This window comes from Aethalodelphis obliquidens, unplaced genomic scaffold, assembly GCF_003676395.1.
Source record: "Aethalodelphis obliquidens isolate GAN/ISIS:26980383/991018 unplaced genomic scaffold, ASM367639v1 scaffold21, whole genome shotgun sequence".
NCBI classification, from domain to species: domain Eukaryota; kingdom Metazoa; phylum Chordata; class Mammalia; order Artiodactyla; family Delphinidae; genus Aethalodelphis; species Aethalodelphis obliquidens.
The window spans coordinates 18307330-18320202 of NW_020837965.1; the positions used below are offsets into that span (position 1 = coordinate 18307330).

General features: G+C 38.2%; 1 protein-coding gene across 3 annotated transcripts in view; it reads left to right on the forward strand.

Annotated features, from left to right (window-relative positions):
• Positions 1-12873, forward strand: part of PPP4R4 (protein phosphatase 4 regulatory subunit 4) — a 120608-nt gene that overhangs the window by 16376 nt on the left and 91359 nt on the right. The window lies entirely within an intron of this gene.

Consider the following 12873-nt stretch of genomic DNA (forward strand, 5'->3'; position numbering starts at 1 on the left):
TAGTCAGCTCTGATTCTTTTGACTAGTATTTTCTAAAAAAATACTAAAGTGTTCAATATTTTGCATGTTTAAACATGTGTGCTGCTCTAAATCCTTTTGTTTTGTGTAGGTAAACAGAATATACATAGGAATAGAATGACTTGTTATTTTATTTAATCATTATTTCATAGTAAAAGTCACTACATTTTATGATTTTAAAAGTCCATTATACTGCTTAGTTTCTTCATGATTCCCATACGAAAAGCATGTGGACCTAGTCTGGACAACATATTAAAATCTTGAGATAGGGCTTCCCTGGTGGTGCAGTGGTTAAGAATCCACCTGCCAATGCAGGGGACATGGGTGCGAGCCCTGGTCTGGGAAGATCCCACATGCCGTGGAGCAATTAAGCCCATGAGCCACAGCTACTGAGCCTGTGCTCTAAAGCCCTTGCTCCACAACAAGAGAAGCCTGCGCACTGCAACAAAGACTGGTCCCCGCTCGCTGCAACTAGAGAAAGCCCGTCCACAGCAACAAAGATCCAATGTACCCAAAAATAAATAAATAAAATAATAAGTAAACTTATTTAAAAAATTTAAACATAAAATCTTGAGATATATTTATAATTTAGGTAGGATATATACATCATTATTTACTCCTATAGATCCATATTTACTCATTGACTTACAAACGGTGTAAGTAGCAATTATATTTCCTTAGATGATATTTTTCTTCAAGATAACTATAACTGGAGGACTGGTAATTCATATATTGCTGAAAGGAATGATAGGAATGTCTGAAATGGTTCTTTTACTGTAAGGGACAGTAGGGAGAAAATTGGCTTTGTTTCTTTTAAAGAAGAAAATATTTGTGTGAAATTAAAATAATAGTTATTTAGGAATGCATGAGGGATCTTAATTTTGTTGTTTTATTTAAATCAGATTCTTGCTTTGTGGAGGTAGTATCCTGACCCCGGCAAGAGCTAGCTAGTTAACCTTGAACAACTTCCATAGTCTCTGTGGATGTTGGTTTCTTTAGTGTCATAGTGTAAGGGGGTGAATTATATGTCTAAGGCCCTCTTCAGCTCCACCATTCCATTGTATCATATCATTGGCATAGAGAAAAGGAATCATGGTTTCACACAGCTTTTACAGGTTGATTTGGGGTTGACTAATGAGCTTTCCCATTTTGTAATTGATTTGTTTGTATTCCATTTCTTCTGATTTGGTGCCCCATTTACAGTAATATCAGTCAAATGAGTAGACAGGATCCATGCATATTGTGTGAGGGACTCGCTTTCTGTGTCATATTCTCCGCTCCTAGACTTAGCATCTCCCTGACGTGATTTCCAAATACGTGGCTATAGCCTTGGGCTTTTCTCCCAGACTTTGGGCCAGGGCCGCTTGCTGGGTGCTGCCACCACCATCTCTCTACCAGAATGTCTTGCTGGTTTTTCAAACTCAGTGTGCCCCCAACTGAATTCATCACTTTTTACCTGAGTATGCCTCGATTTGTTATTGAAGCCTGACCATCCTTTTAAATTGTACTGGAGGGAAACCTGGCAATAATCTTGTACGCTTTCTTTTTCTCTCAGTAATTAGTTTTGTATCAAGTCCTATTGATTTTATTTCTGCAAGAAGCCACTCAGATACACAGAATCAGAGAGCTTTGTTTTTATAGTTTTCTTTCTACTTGCAGAGCACAGTGACTGGTAGATCCTGAATGTTCAGTAAGTCTATCTGAAGTGATGAATACATCCCCTCAGCCTGGGACCTTTGAACACACTGTTCCTTCTACTCTCACTTGTCACTGATTCCTACTCATCTCTCAGGGCTCAACCTTTTAGGGAAGGCCTCCTTTACCTCCGAACTAAGCGATGTTCTTGATAGTACCGTGTACTGTTCCTGTATAGGTCTTTGTACACTTAGGATGATTCCGTTGATTTTTGTTGTTTTTTTTTAACTTGTGTCTTCTCTGACTGTGAAGCTCTAACAGGGCAGGGTTTGTATCTGTCTGTACCACCATGTCCCTGCCAGGGCTTAGCTCAGTGTCCAGTATATAATAAGCACTCAGTCCATATTTGTCATCTGACAAATTCTCTGGCTAGGCATAAAGCATTATTAGGTTGTGCTGGAGACTACAGAACCAGTGCCTGGTACCCAGCAGCTCTTGAATAAATACTTGCTGAATTATTGAACATATCAGTCCACCTGTCTTCTGTAGGTTAAGTAATCTGGTCTCCTTCCTTTCCTATGATAGCTGCTTATCATCTTTTCTTTCTGCAGGTGACAGGGTGGTTTTTTCTTTCTGCAGGTGATTTTTTTTCTCTTTCTTTTTTTTTATAGCTGTCAGTTACTATTCTGTTTTCCTCCTGGGCTCCCCGCTTACTAGATTGGCTGCTATGTAAACCCAGTCCTCTTAGCTATCCCCTTTCCCTTGCTATGTCCTATATCTATATATTTTTTAAAAATATTTTTAATGGATTTTTTTACTACCATTTGTTAATGGGGAAATAAGCTGATTAAAAAGAATAATGGGAAATATTACAATGTTTCCAGGAATCTTCCAAGTTTGTGTAGTTATTCCTGAACTCATTTTTTACGTACCTTTCAATACTCCTGTTAGAGCTCATATATTTAGGGCAGCCATTAGTAATCTTCCCTTTTACTCTTTGCAAAATACTGTAGAACAATGATTTTCAATTTTTTTTTACCATGATTCTTTAAGGAATACATTTAAAATTGTGACCTAGTATATACACACATGTTTGTGTGTGGGAATTAATATATATATAATTGAAACTAAATTGAAACTAAATTCCTGTTAATATCCTGTTAATATTGAAATATATGGAAAAAACCCAAAATAAACAATACAAAAACAAAAATAAGGAAAGATTTATTCATGCAGCAGGTGTCTTTGCTCCTTAATAAGTTCATTCCACCCCAGAACACTTGAGGATGATGCTCATCTTGCGTACCGTTGTGAGATTTGACGTGGGGTGTGAGGGAGAGAGGAAAGGTTAGAGTAGTTCTAAGATGTGTCCATGGAGAAGCAGAGGGCTGTTTGTACCTCTGTTGGTAAAAGGAGGGAGGGGAAAAATGAGCTCAAGTTTTCATATGTGAAGTTGAAGAGCCATTCAAAAGGAAATGCTCTCTTTATTACTGGTGACACTGCTTTAGTCAGAAGAGTAGTTTGTCTCCTCTTCACAGTGCATGATACTTCCGTATGCTGTGTTGACATGACAGTGCATGATACTTCTGTATGCTATGTTGACATGACAGTGCATGATACTTCTGTATGCTATGTTGGCATGACATTGGGATGGTAAAAGGTGCATACTGGAAATTTCAATAAAAGAATTTGTTGTAACATGAATATTACTAAATAATTTGTGTGCACATTTTTCTCTTGCAAAATTATCACCTTAGAGACATTTTTAGGCTGACAGTTCAGCCACTTCTTATGATAGATGGAACGATGACCCTTAGTGGTCTAGTAGCCCTAGGGTATGGACTTACAAATCATAGGTTGGAATCCTGGCTCTAATGTTTAGTAGTTGGAATACTTTTGGGAAGTCACGTTTTTTTTTCTGGGACTCAGTTTCCTCAACTCTAAATTAAGGATATAAGTATATTGCATATGTATTGTCAACATTAACATGATAATGTATGTAAAGCATCTTGTGTGGCAATAGACCCTTAAATGTTGGGGTTTTTTGTTTTTTTTTGGAAAATGGTTTTTTATTAGATAATTTATTTTTTTATTTTTCTGAATTTTATTTATTTATTTATACAGCAGGTTCTTATTAGTTATATATTTTATACATATTAGTGTATATATGTCAATCCCAATTTCCCAGTTCATCCCACCCTGCCCCCCACCCGCTTTCCCCCACTTGGTGTCCATACGTTTGTTCTCTACATCTGTGTCTGTTTCTGCCTTGCAAACTGGTTTATCTGTACCATTTTTCTAGATTCCACATATATGCGTTAATATATGATATTTGTTTTTCTCTTTCTGACTTACTTCACTCTGTGTGACAGTCTAGGTCCATCCACGTCTCTACAAAGGACCCAATTTCATTCCTTCTTATGGCTGAGTAATATTCCATTGTATATATGTACCACATCTTCTTTATCCATTTGTCTGTTGATGGGCATTTAGGTTGCTTCCATGACCTGGCTCTTGTAAATAGTGCTGCAGTGAACATTGGAGTGCATGTGTCTTTTTGAATTGTGGTTTTCTCTGGGTATATGCCTGGTAGTGGGATTGCAGGGTCATATGGTAATTCGATTTTTAGTTTTTTAAGGAACCTTCATACTGTTCTCCATAGTGGCTGTATCAATTTACATTCCCACCAGTGGTGCAAGAGAGTTCCCTTTTCTCCACACCCTCTCTAGTATTTGTTGTTTGTAGATTTTCTGATGATGCCTATTTCTAACCGGTGTGAGGTGATACCTCATTGTAGTTTTGATTTGCATTTCTCTAATAATTAGTGATGTTGAGCAGGTTTTCATGTGCTTCTTGGCCATCTGTATGTCTTCTTTGGAGAAATGTCTATTTAGGTCTTCTACCCAATTTTGGATTGGGTTGCTTGTTTTTTTAATATTCAGCTACATGAGCTGTTTATATATTTTGAAGATTAATCCTTTGTCCATTGATTCGTTTGCAAATATTTTCTCCGATTCTGAGGTTGTCTTTTCGTCTTGTTTATAGTTTCCTTTGCTGTGCAAAAGCTTTTAAGTTTCATTAGGTCCAATTTGTTTATTTTTGTTTTTATTTCCATTATTCTAGGAGGTGGATCAAAAAAGATCTTGCTGTGATTTATGTCAAAGAGTGTTCTTCCTATGTTTTCCTCTAAGAGTTCTATAGTGTCTGGTCTTACATTTAGGTCTTTAATCCATTTTGAGTTTATTTTTGTGTATGGTGTTAGGGAGTGTTCTAATTTCATTCTTTTACATGTAGCTGTCCAGTTTTCCTGGCACCACTTACTGAAGGGACTGTCTTTTCTCCGTTGTATATCCTTGCCTCCTTTGTTATAGATTAGTTGACCATAGTTGCATGGGTTTATCTTTGGGCTTTCTATCCCGTTCCATTGATCTATATTTCTGGTTTTGTGCTAGTACCATATTGTCTTGATTACTTTAGCTTTGTAGTATAGTCTGAAGTCAGGGAGTCTGATTCCTCCAGCTCCATTTTTTCCCTTCAAGACTGCTTTGGCTATTCGGGGTCTTTTGTGTTTCCATACAAATTGTAAAATTTTTTGTTTTAGTTCTGTAAAAAATGCCATTGGTAATTTGATAAGGATTACACTGAATCTGTAAGATTGCTTTGGGTAGTATAGTCATTTTCACAATATTTCTTCCAATCCAAGAACGTGGTATATCTCTCCATCTGTGTGTGTCCTCTTTGATTTCTCTTATCAGTGTCTTAGAGTTTTCTGAGTACAGGTCTTTTGTCTCCCTAGGTAGGTTTATTCCTAGGTATTTTATTCTTTTTGTTGCAATGGTGAATGGGATTATTTCCTTAATTTCTCTTTCTAATCTTTCGTTGTTAGTGTAGGAATGCAAGAGATTTCTGTGCATTAATTTTGTATCCTGCAACTTTACCAAATTCATTGATTAGCTCTAGTAGTTTTCTGGTGGCATATTTAGAATTTTCTATGTAGAGTGTCATGTCATCTGCAAACAGTGACAGTTTTACTTCTTTTCCAATTTGGATTCCTTTTATTTCTTTTTCTTCTCTGATTGCCGTGACTAGGACTTCCAAAACTGTGTTGAATAATAGTGGCGAAAGTGGACATCCTTTTCTTGTTCCTGATCTTAGAGGAAATGCTTTCAGTTTTTCACCATTGAGAATGATGTTTGCTGTGGGTTTGTTGTATATGGCCTTTATTATGTTGAGGTAGGTTCCCTCCATGCCCACTTTCTGGAGAGTTTTTATCATAAATGGGTGTTGAATTTTGTCAAAAGCTTTTTCTGCATCTATTGAGATGACATATGGTTTTTCTTCTTCAGTTTGTTAATATAGTGTATCATATTGATTGATTTGCATATATTGAAGAATCCTTGCATTCCTGAGATAAACCCCACTTGATCATGGTGTATGATCCTTTTAATTTGTTGCTGGATTCTGTTTGCTAGTATTTTGTTGAGGATTTTTGCATCTATATTCTTCAGTGACATTGGTCTGTAATTTTCTTTTTTAGTAGTATCTTTGTCTGGTTTTGGTATCAGGGTGATGGTGACCTCGTTGAATGAGTTTGGGAGTGTTCCTTCCTTTGCAGTATTTTGGAAGAGTTTTAAGGATGGGTGTTAGCTCTTCATTAAATGTTTGATAGAATTCCCCTGTGAAGCCATCTGGTCCTGACTTATGTTTGTTGGAAGAATAATCACAGTTTCAGTTTCATTACTTGTGATTGGTCTGTTCATATTTTCTATTTCTTCCTGGTTCAGTCTTGGAAGCTTATACCGTTCTAAGAATTTGTCCATTTCTTCCAGGTTGTCCATTTTATTGGCATAGAGTTGCTTGTAGTAGTCTCTTAGCATGCTTTGTATTTCTGTGGTGTCCGTTGTAACTTTTCCTTTTTCATTTCTAGTCTTATTGATTTGAGCCTTCTCCCTCTTTTTCTTGATGAGTGTGGCTAATGGTTTATCAATTTTGTTTATCTTCTCAAAGAACCAGCTTTTAGTTTTATTGATCTTTGCTATTGTTTTGTTTGTTTCTACTTCGTTTAATTCTGCTCTGATCTTTATGATTTCTTTCCTTCTAGTAACTTTGGGTTTTGTTTGGTCTTCTTTCTCTAGTTCATTAGGGTGTAAGGTTAGATTGTTTATTTGAGATGTTTGTTGTTTCTTGAGGTAGGCTTGTATTGCTATAAACTTCCCTCTTAGAACTGCTTTTGCTGCATCCCATAAGTTTTGGATTGTCGTGTTTTCGTTGTAATTTGTCTCTAGGTATTTTTTGATTTCCTCTTTGCTTTCTTCAGTCATCTCTTGGTTATTTAGTTGCATATTGTTTAGCCTCCATGTATTTGTGTTTTTTACATTTATTTTCCCTGTAATCGATTTCTAATCTCATAGCCTTGTGGTCGCAAAAGATGCTTGATATGATTTCAGTTTTCTTGAATTTACTGAGGCTTGCTTTGTGACCAAGATGGGTTCTATCCTGGAGAATGTTCCATGTGCACTTGAGAAGAAAGTGTAATCTGCTGTTTTTGCATGGAATGTCCTATAAATATCAATTAAATCTATCTGATCTATTGTGTCATTTAAAGCTTGTGTTTCCCTATTAATTTTCTGTCTGGATGATCTGTCCATTGGTGTAAGTGAGGTGTTAAAGTCCCTCACTATTACTGTGTTACTGTCGATTTCCTCTTTTATAGCTGTTAGCATTTGCCTTATGTACTGAGGTGCTCCTGTGTTGGGTGCATATATATTTATAATTGTTATATCTTCTTCTTGGATTGATCCCTTGATAATTATGTAGTATGCTTCCTTGTCTCTTTGAACATTCTTTATTTTAAAGTCTATTTTATCCTTGTCTCTTATAACATTCTTTATTTTAAAGTCTATTTTATCTGATATGAGTGTTGTTACTCCAGCTGTCTTGTGATTTCCATTTGCATGGAATATCTTTTTCCATCCCCTCACTTTCCGTGTGTATGTGTCCCTGGGTCTGAAGTGGGTCTGTTGTAGACAGCATATATATGGGTCTTGTTTTTGTATCCATTCAGCGAGCCTGTGTCTTTTGGTTGGAACGTTTAATCCATTTACATTTAAGGTAATTATCGACATGTATGTTCCTACTACCATTTTCTTAATTGTTTTGTGTTTGTTTTTGTGGGTCCTTTTCTTCTGTTGTGTTTCCCACTTAGAAAAGTTCCTTTAGCATTTGTTGTATAGCTGGTTTGGTAGTGCTGAATTCTTTTGCTTTTGCTTGCCTGTAAAGCTTTTGATTTCTCTGTCGAATCTGAATGTGATCCTTGCCGAGTAGAGTAATCTTGGTTGTAGTTTCTTCCCTTTCATCACATTAAATATATCATGCCACTCCCTTCTGGCTTGTAGAGTTTCTGCTTAGAAATCATCTATTAACCTTATGGGAGTTCCCTGGTATGTTATTTGTCATTTTTCCCTTGTTGCTTTTAATAATTTTTCTTTGTCTTTAGTTTTTGTTAATTTGATTACTATGTGTCTTGGCGTATTTCTACTTGGGTTTATCCTGCCTGGGGCTCTCTGCGCTTCCTGGACTTGGGTGGCTGTTTCCTTTTCCATGTTTGGGAAGTTTTCTATTATAGTCTCTTCAAATATCTTCTCGGTTCCTTTCTGTCTCTCTTCTCCTTCTAGGACCCCTATTATGAGAATGTTGGTGTGTTTAATGTTGTCCCAGAGGTTTCTTAGGCTGTCTTCATTTCTTTTCATTCTTTTTTCTTTTTTCTGTTCCACGGCAATGAATTCCATCATTCTGTCTTCCAGGTCACTTATCCGTTCTTCTACCTTAGTTATTCTGCTATTGATTCCCTTCTAGTGTATTTTTATTCAGTTATTGTATTGTTCATCTCTGTTTGTTTGTTCTTCAGTTCGTTGAGGTGTTTGTTCTTTAATTCTTCTAGGTCTTTGTTAAACATTTCTCACATCTCTCGATCTTTGCCTCCATTTTTTTCCCAAGGTCCTGGATCATCTTCACTATCCTTATTCTGAATTCTTTTTCTGGAAGGTTGCCTATCTCCACTCCATTTAGTTGTTTTTCTGGGCTTTTGTCTTGTTCCTTCATCTGGTACATAGTCCTGTGCCTTTTCATTTTGTCTATCTTTCTGTGATGTGGTTTTCGTTCCACAGGCTGCAGGACTGTAGTTCTTCTTGCTTCTGCTGTCTGCCCTCTCGTGGATGAGGCTATGTAAGAGGCTTGCGCGGGCTTCCTGATGGGAGGGACTGGTGGTGGGTAGAGCTGGGTTTTGCTCTGGTGGGCAGAGCTCAGTAAAATTTTAATCTGCTTGTCTGCTGATGGGTGGGGCTTGGTTCCCTCCCTGTTGGTTGTTTGGCCTGAAGGGACCCAGCACTGGAGCATACCCGGCTCTTTGGTGGGGCTAATGGTGGACTCTGGGAGGGTTCACACCAAGGAGTACGTCTCAGAACTTCTGCTGCCAGTGTCCTTGTCCCTTGGTGAGCCAAAGCCACCCCCTGCCTCTGCAGGAGACCCTCCAACACCAGCAGGCAGGGCTGGTTCTTTCTCCTATGGGGTCACTGCTCCTTTTCCCGGTGTCCCGATGTGCACACTACCCCGTGTGTGCCATTCAAGAATGGACACAAGGGCACTTCTGTTTCCCCAAGTCCTGTAGAAGTCCTGCAATCAAATTCCACTAGCCTTCAAAATCTGATTGTCGGGGAATTCCTCCTTCTGTTACTGGATCCCCAGGTTGGGAAGCCTGACGTGGGGCTCAGAACCTTCACTCCAGTGTGTGGACCTCTGTGGTATAATTGTTCTCCAGTTTGTGAGCCACCCCCCACCCCCTGCCCGGTAGTTAACGGGATTTGATTTTATTGTGTTTGCGCCCCTCCTACCATGTCATTGCGGCTTCTCCCTTGTCTTTGGAAGTGGGGTCTCTTTTTTGGTGATCTCCAGTGTCTTCCTGTCGATGATTGTTCAGCAGTTAGTTGTGATTCCAGGGCTCTCGCAAGAGGGAGTGAGCGCATGTCCTGCTACTCCGCCGTCTTGAGCCAGTCTCCAGATCTGGGTTTTATGGAGATTCTTGGAGAAGTCAGCGTGAGTCTAAATGTTTGTTTTCTTTACCTTCCTTCGGTGCTATTAAAAATATAATTTGTTTCTCTATGATTCTAAGCATGATGACTGTAAGTAGAGTTGAATGGGTCTCTAACTACGTAAACTTTTTAAGGTGATGTTTTGAAGATTTAACATTATTAAGGACTCAGTTTTATAGTAGTAACGTGAAAATACACCACATTTGAAAAACTCTTGATGTTATGGATTGGTATTTGGTATCTTCTGCTTTAAATTCTTGAGTCATCTTTGTCTTAAAAGGAGGTTTTGTCTTTCTTGGAAGTTTAATTCTCTAGGCTAATCATTTAATTAATTTTCTTCTATTTATTAAAACAAACTGTTTAATTTATTTTGAGTAAAGAAATAATTAAATATCAACTATGTAAAGTTTAGTTTTCATTGGGAACTCAAAGCAAGGCCTGTGTGACATCTGCTTCATTGTTACAAATTCAAACATAGTATCAGCAGTTTGTGTTGTATTTTGGAATTTGAAATGAGAGCCGCTAGGATTAGGATCACAGGCTCTGTGTATACAGATCATTTAGGAGCCCACACATAGTTGAACAGTTAGCAGAGCTAGAGTTCTCCAGTTAATTTCTCCTGTGGTGACTGTGTGACGTTGTCACCTTTGGGTAGCATCTGCTCCTTCCCCTCTTCCTTTTCTAATTGGTTTAGGATTCAGTAAACCGTGAGGGTGGTCTAGCTGTGAAAAGAGGATAGGACTCTTCGCTCTACAGTTAGAATTTTTAGCATGTGAATCTGTCTTGCTCTTTAGATTTTGACCTCAGAAGGTGGAAACAAGGTATAAGAATAGAGAAAGACAGTATTGTCAGAATCTAGGTCTGTTGTAACATGCAGCTTATTCTTTGTGGGGAGGGCATGGGTTTCATGAACTAGCACAGATAGCCTCATTTTTAGAGACCCAAGATAATGCTTCTGAAAGTGCTTTAAGCAAATATAATATACTAAGAATTTTTACTCCTTTTCTTGATCTCTCACAAATTAGTTATCATTTTGTTTGCCTCCAGTATCATTGAGGACGGGCTTTTTTGTTTTCTGAAATTGTATGTTTTTAAAAGCAGCATTATTACGCAGTTCTCTCTAGTAGTGCTGCGTGGCTTGGGAGCAGGAGTGGGATGGAAAAGCAGATGGATGAGTTTGGTATTAGCTGGGTGAACAGGTTGGAAGAGTGGTGGTATATGTAATGGTCAGTGCATGGGTTTTGGAGTTGTCCAGGCTGGGTAATGTTGGGCAAGTACCTTCAACTTTCTAAGCCCTAATTTCCTCATCTATAAAATGGAGCTAGTAATAGTATCTAATACTGCAAGGAAGGTGTTTATTAGCATAAGGCCTAGCATATAGTATATTAGATACTAGTTTTATTGTTGTAATTAGGAGGAGGAGAACTGAAGAAGTTTATTGGTGAGGGTGTAATTGAAGTAATAGGGAGGTTCAGGCTGCCAAGGAAGAAAGTGAAACTAGGATGAATATTAGAAACTGGAGAATAAGAAGGAATTGAAGGGATTAGAAATGTGATGAGGGTAAAAATGGGTTTAGCAACAGAAAAATAGTTAAGAGTTTATGAGCAGCAAAGGAGATCACAGAGTTTGAGATTATACAGGTGGAGCATTTCTAGATAATGATATGATCCAGCCTTTGACAACGGTTGCTGATGTGGAGACAGACTCAATTTAAATCAACAGGTATTTATGGAGCCCTTACTGTGTGCTAGATACCATGCTAAGCATCGCGGAATGTAAACTTTGGACCAGACATCCTTGAATTAGAGGGGGCCAAAAACTAGCTGTTCCTCATTCAGCTGAATGAAGTTGCCCATGACAGTGGCAGGCCTGGGATGACAACGAAGACTGTGAAACCTTTTATTTTAGCAAAAAATGCTTGAGTGGATTGACTTGTTTTTCATTGGTTTAAGATATTACTATAAATGGCTCTTTAAAATAGGTGCATCCCCCAGTGGGAATAAAATAATTAGTAACATTAATTTAAGAGATAGCTGTCCTAAATTCATTTATTTCAGTAGTCTTTTTTTTCCCCTGTCTCCCTTTTAGCCACTAGTGTACAGATTAGATGATTAACCCAGTTCTTTTTAGTTTTAGAGGAATGGTTTGCTGAGTGGGCTTGTGTCCTTTTTGTTTCTGAGTATCCTAGAAAAGGAACATGCCCCGAAGAATAGCAGAGTTGGGGCAAAAAGGAGCAGCTCATATTGTAGCCAGGAGGATTGTTCCTTGTGCCTTTCAGTTGAAAGTTGTAGGCTTTGAAGTGTAGGAAGCTTATTTTGTTTAAAAAAAAAAAAAAAAGTTTAACATTGATCAAACATTTATTTAAAAATTACATACACCATATCACGTAGCAATAAACTTAATTTTATATTGTTGACTTAAACTTATGCTGATTATTTCTGGGTCCCTTCCATTCAGTGATGGTAGCATAGATCCACACATATTTGGCTTATTTATACTATCTTTGACCAAAGTCAGCAGGAGGTAACAGCAGGTCCACAGCACCTGAGAAATTCCCGGGCATGGGGGGCTCAGTACCCCTCTTTCATGTTCACCCAAGTTTACTCTTCTCCAAGTCTGTTAGCCTTTCCCAGCTCCTCAAACTTTCTTCTAATGTGCATTTAAGTAGACTACGTGTTATTCCATCTCTGCTACCTGTTCTTCGCCACATCACTTTTAACATTGTTTTTGTGAACTGTAGACAGAACTGTAGACAGAAGTAGTGCATACATGCATTCAGGTCACATGGACTCTGTGCTTCATTTGGGCAAACTGCTTCTGTGCGCTTGGCTGATTTCACACGTGTAGTCTAAAAAAGGAGAATATGAAGTTTCCTCTTTCTTTCATTTGACCCCTGTTCTTGTCATGGCAGCTCTCAGAGTATTATCTCCATCAGCATCAGCATTACCTGCGAACATGTTAGAAATCAAGTTCTCAGGCCTCACCAAGACCTACTGTCCCAGAATCTCTGGGGGTGAGACCCAGTTTATTTTTTTGTTTGTTTGTTTGTTTTTGCGGTACGTGGGCCTCTCACTGTTGTGGCCTCTCCCGTTGCGGAGCACAGGCTCCGGACGCGCAGTCTCAGCAGCCATGG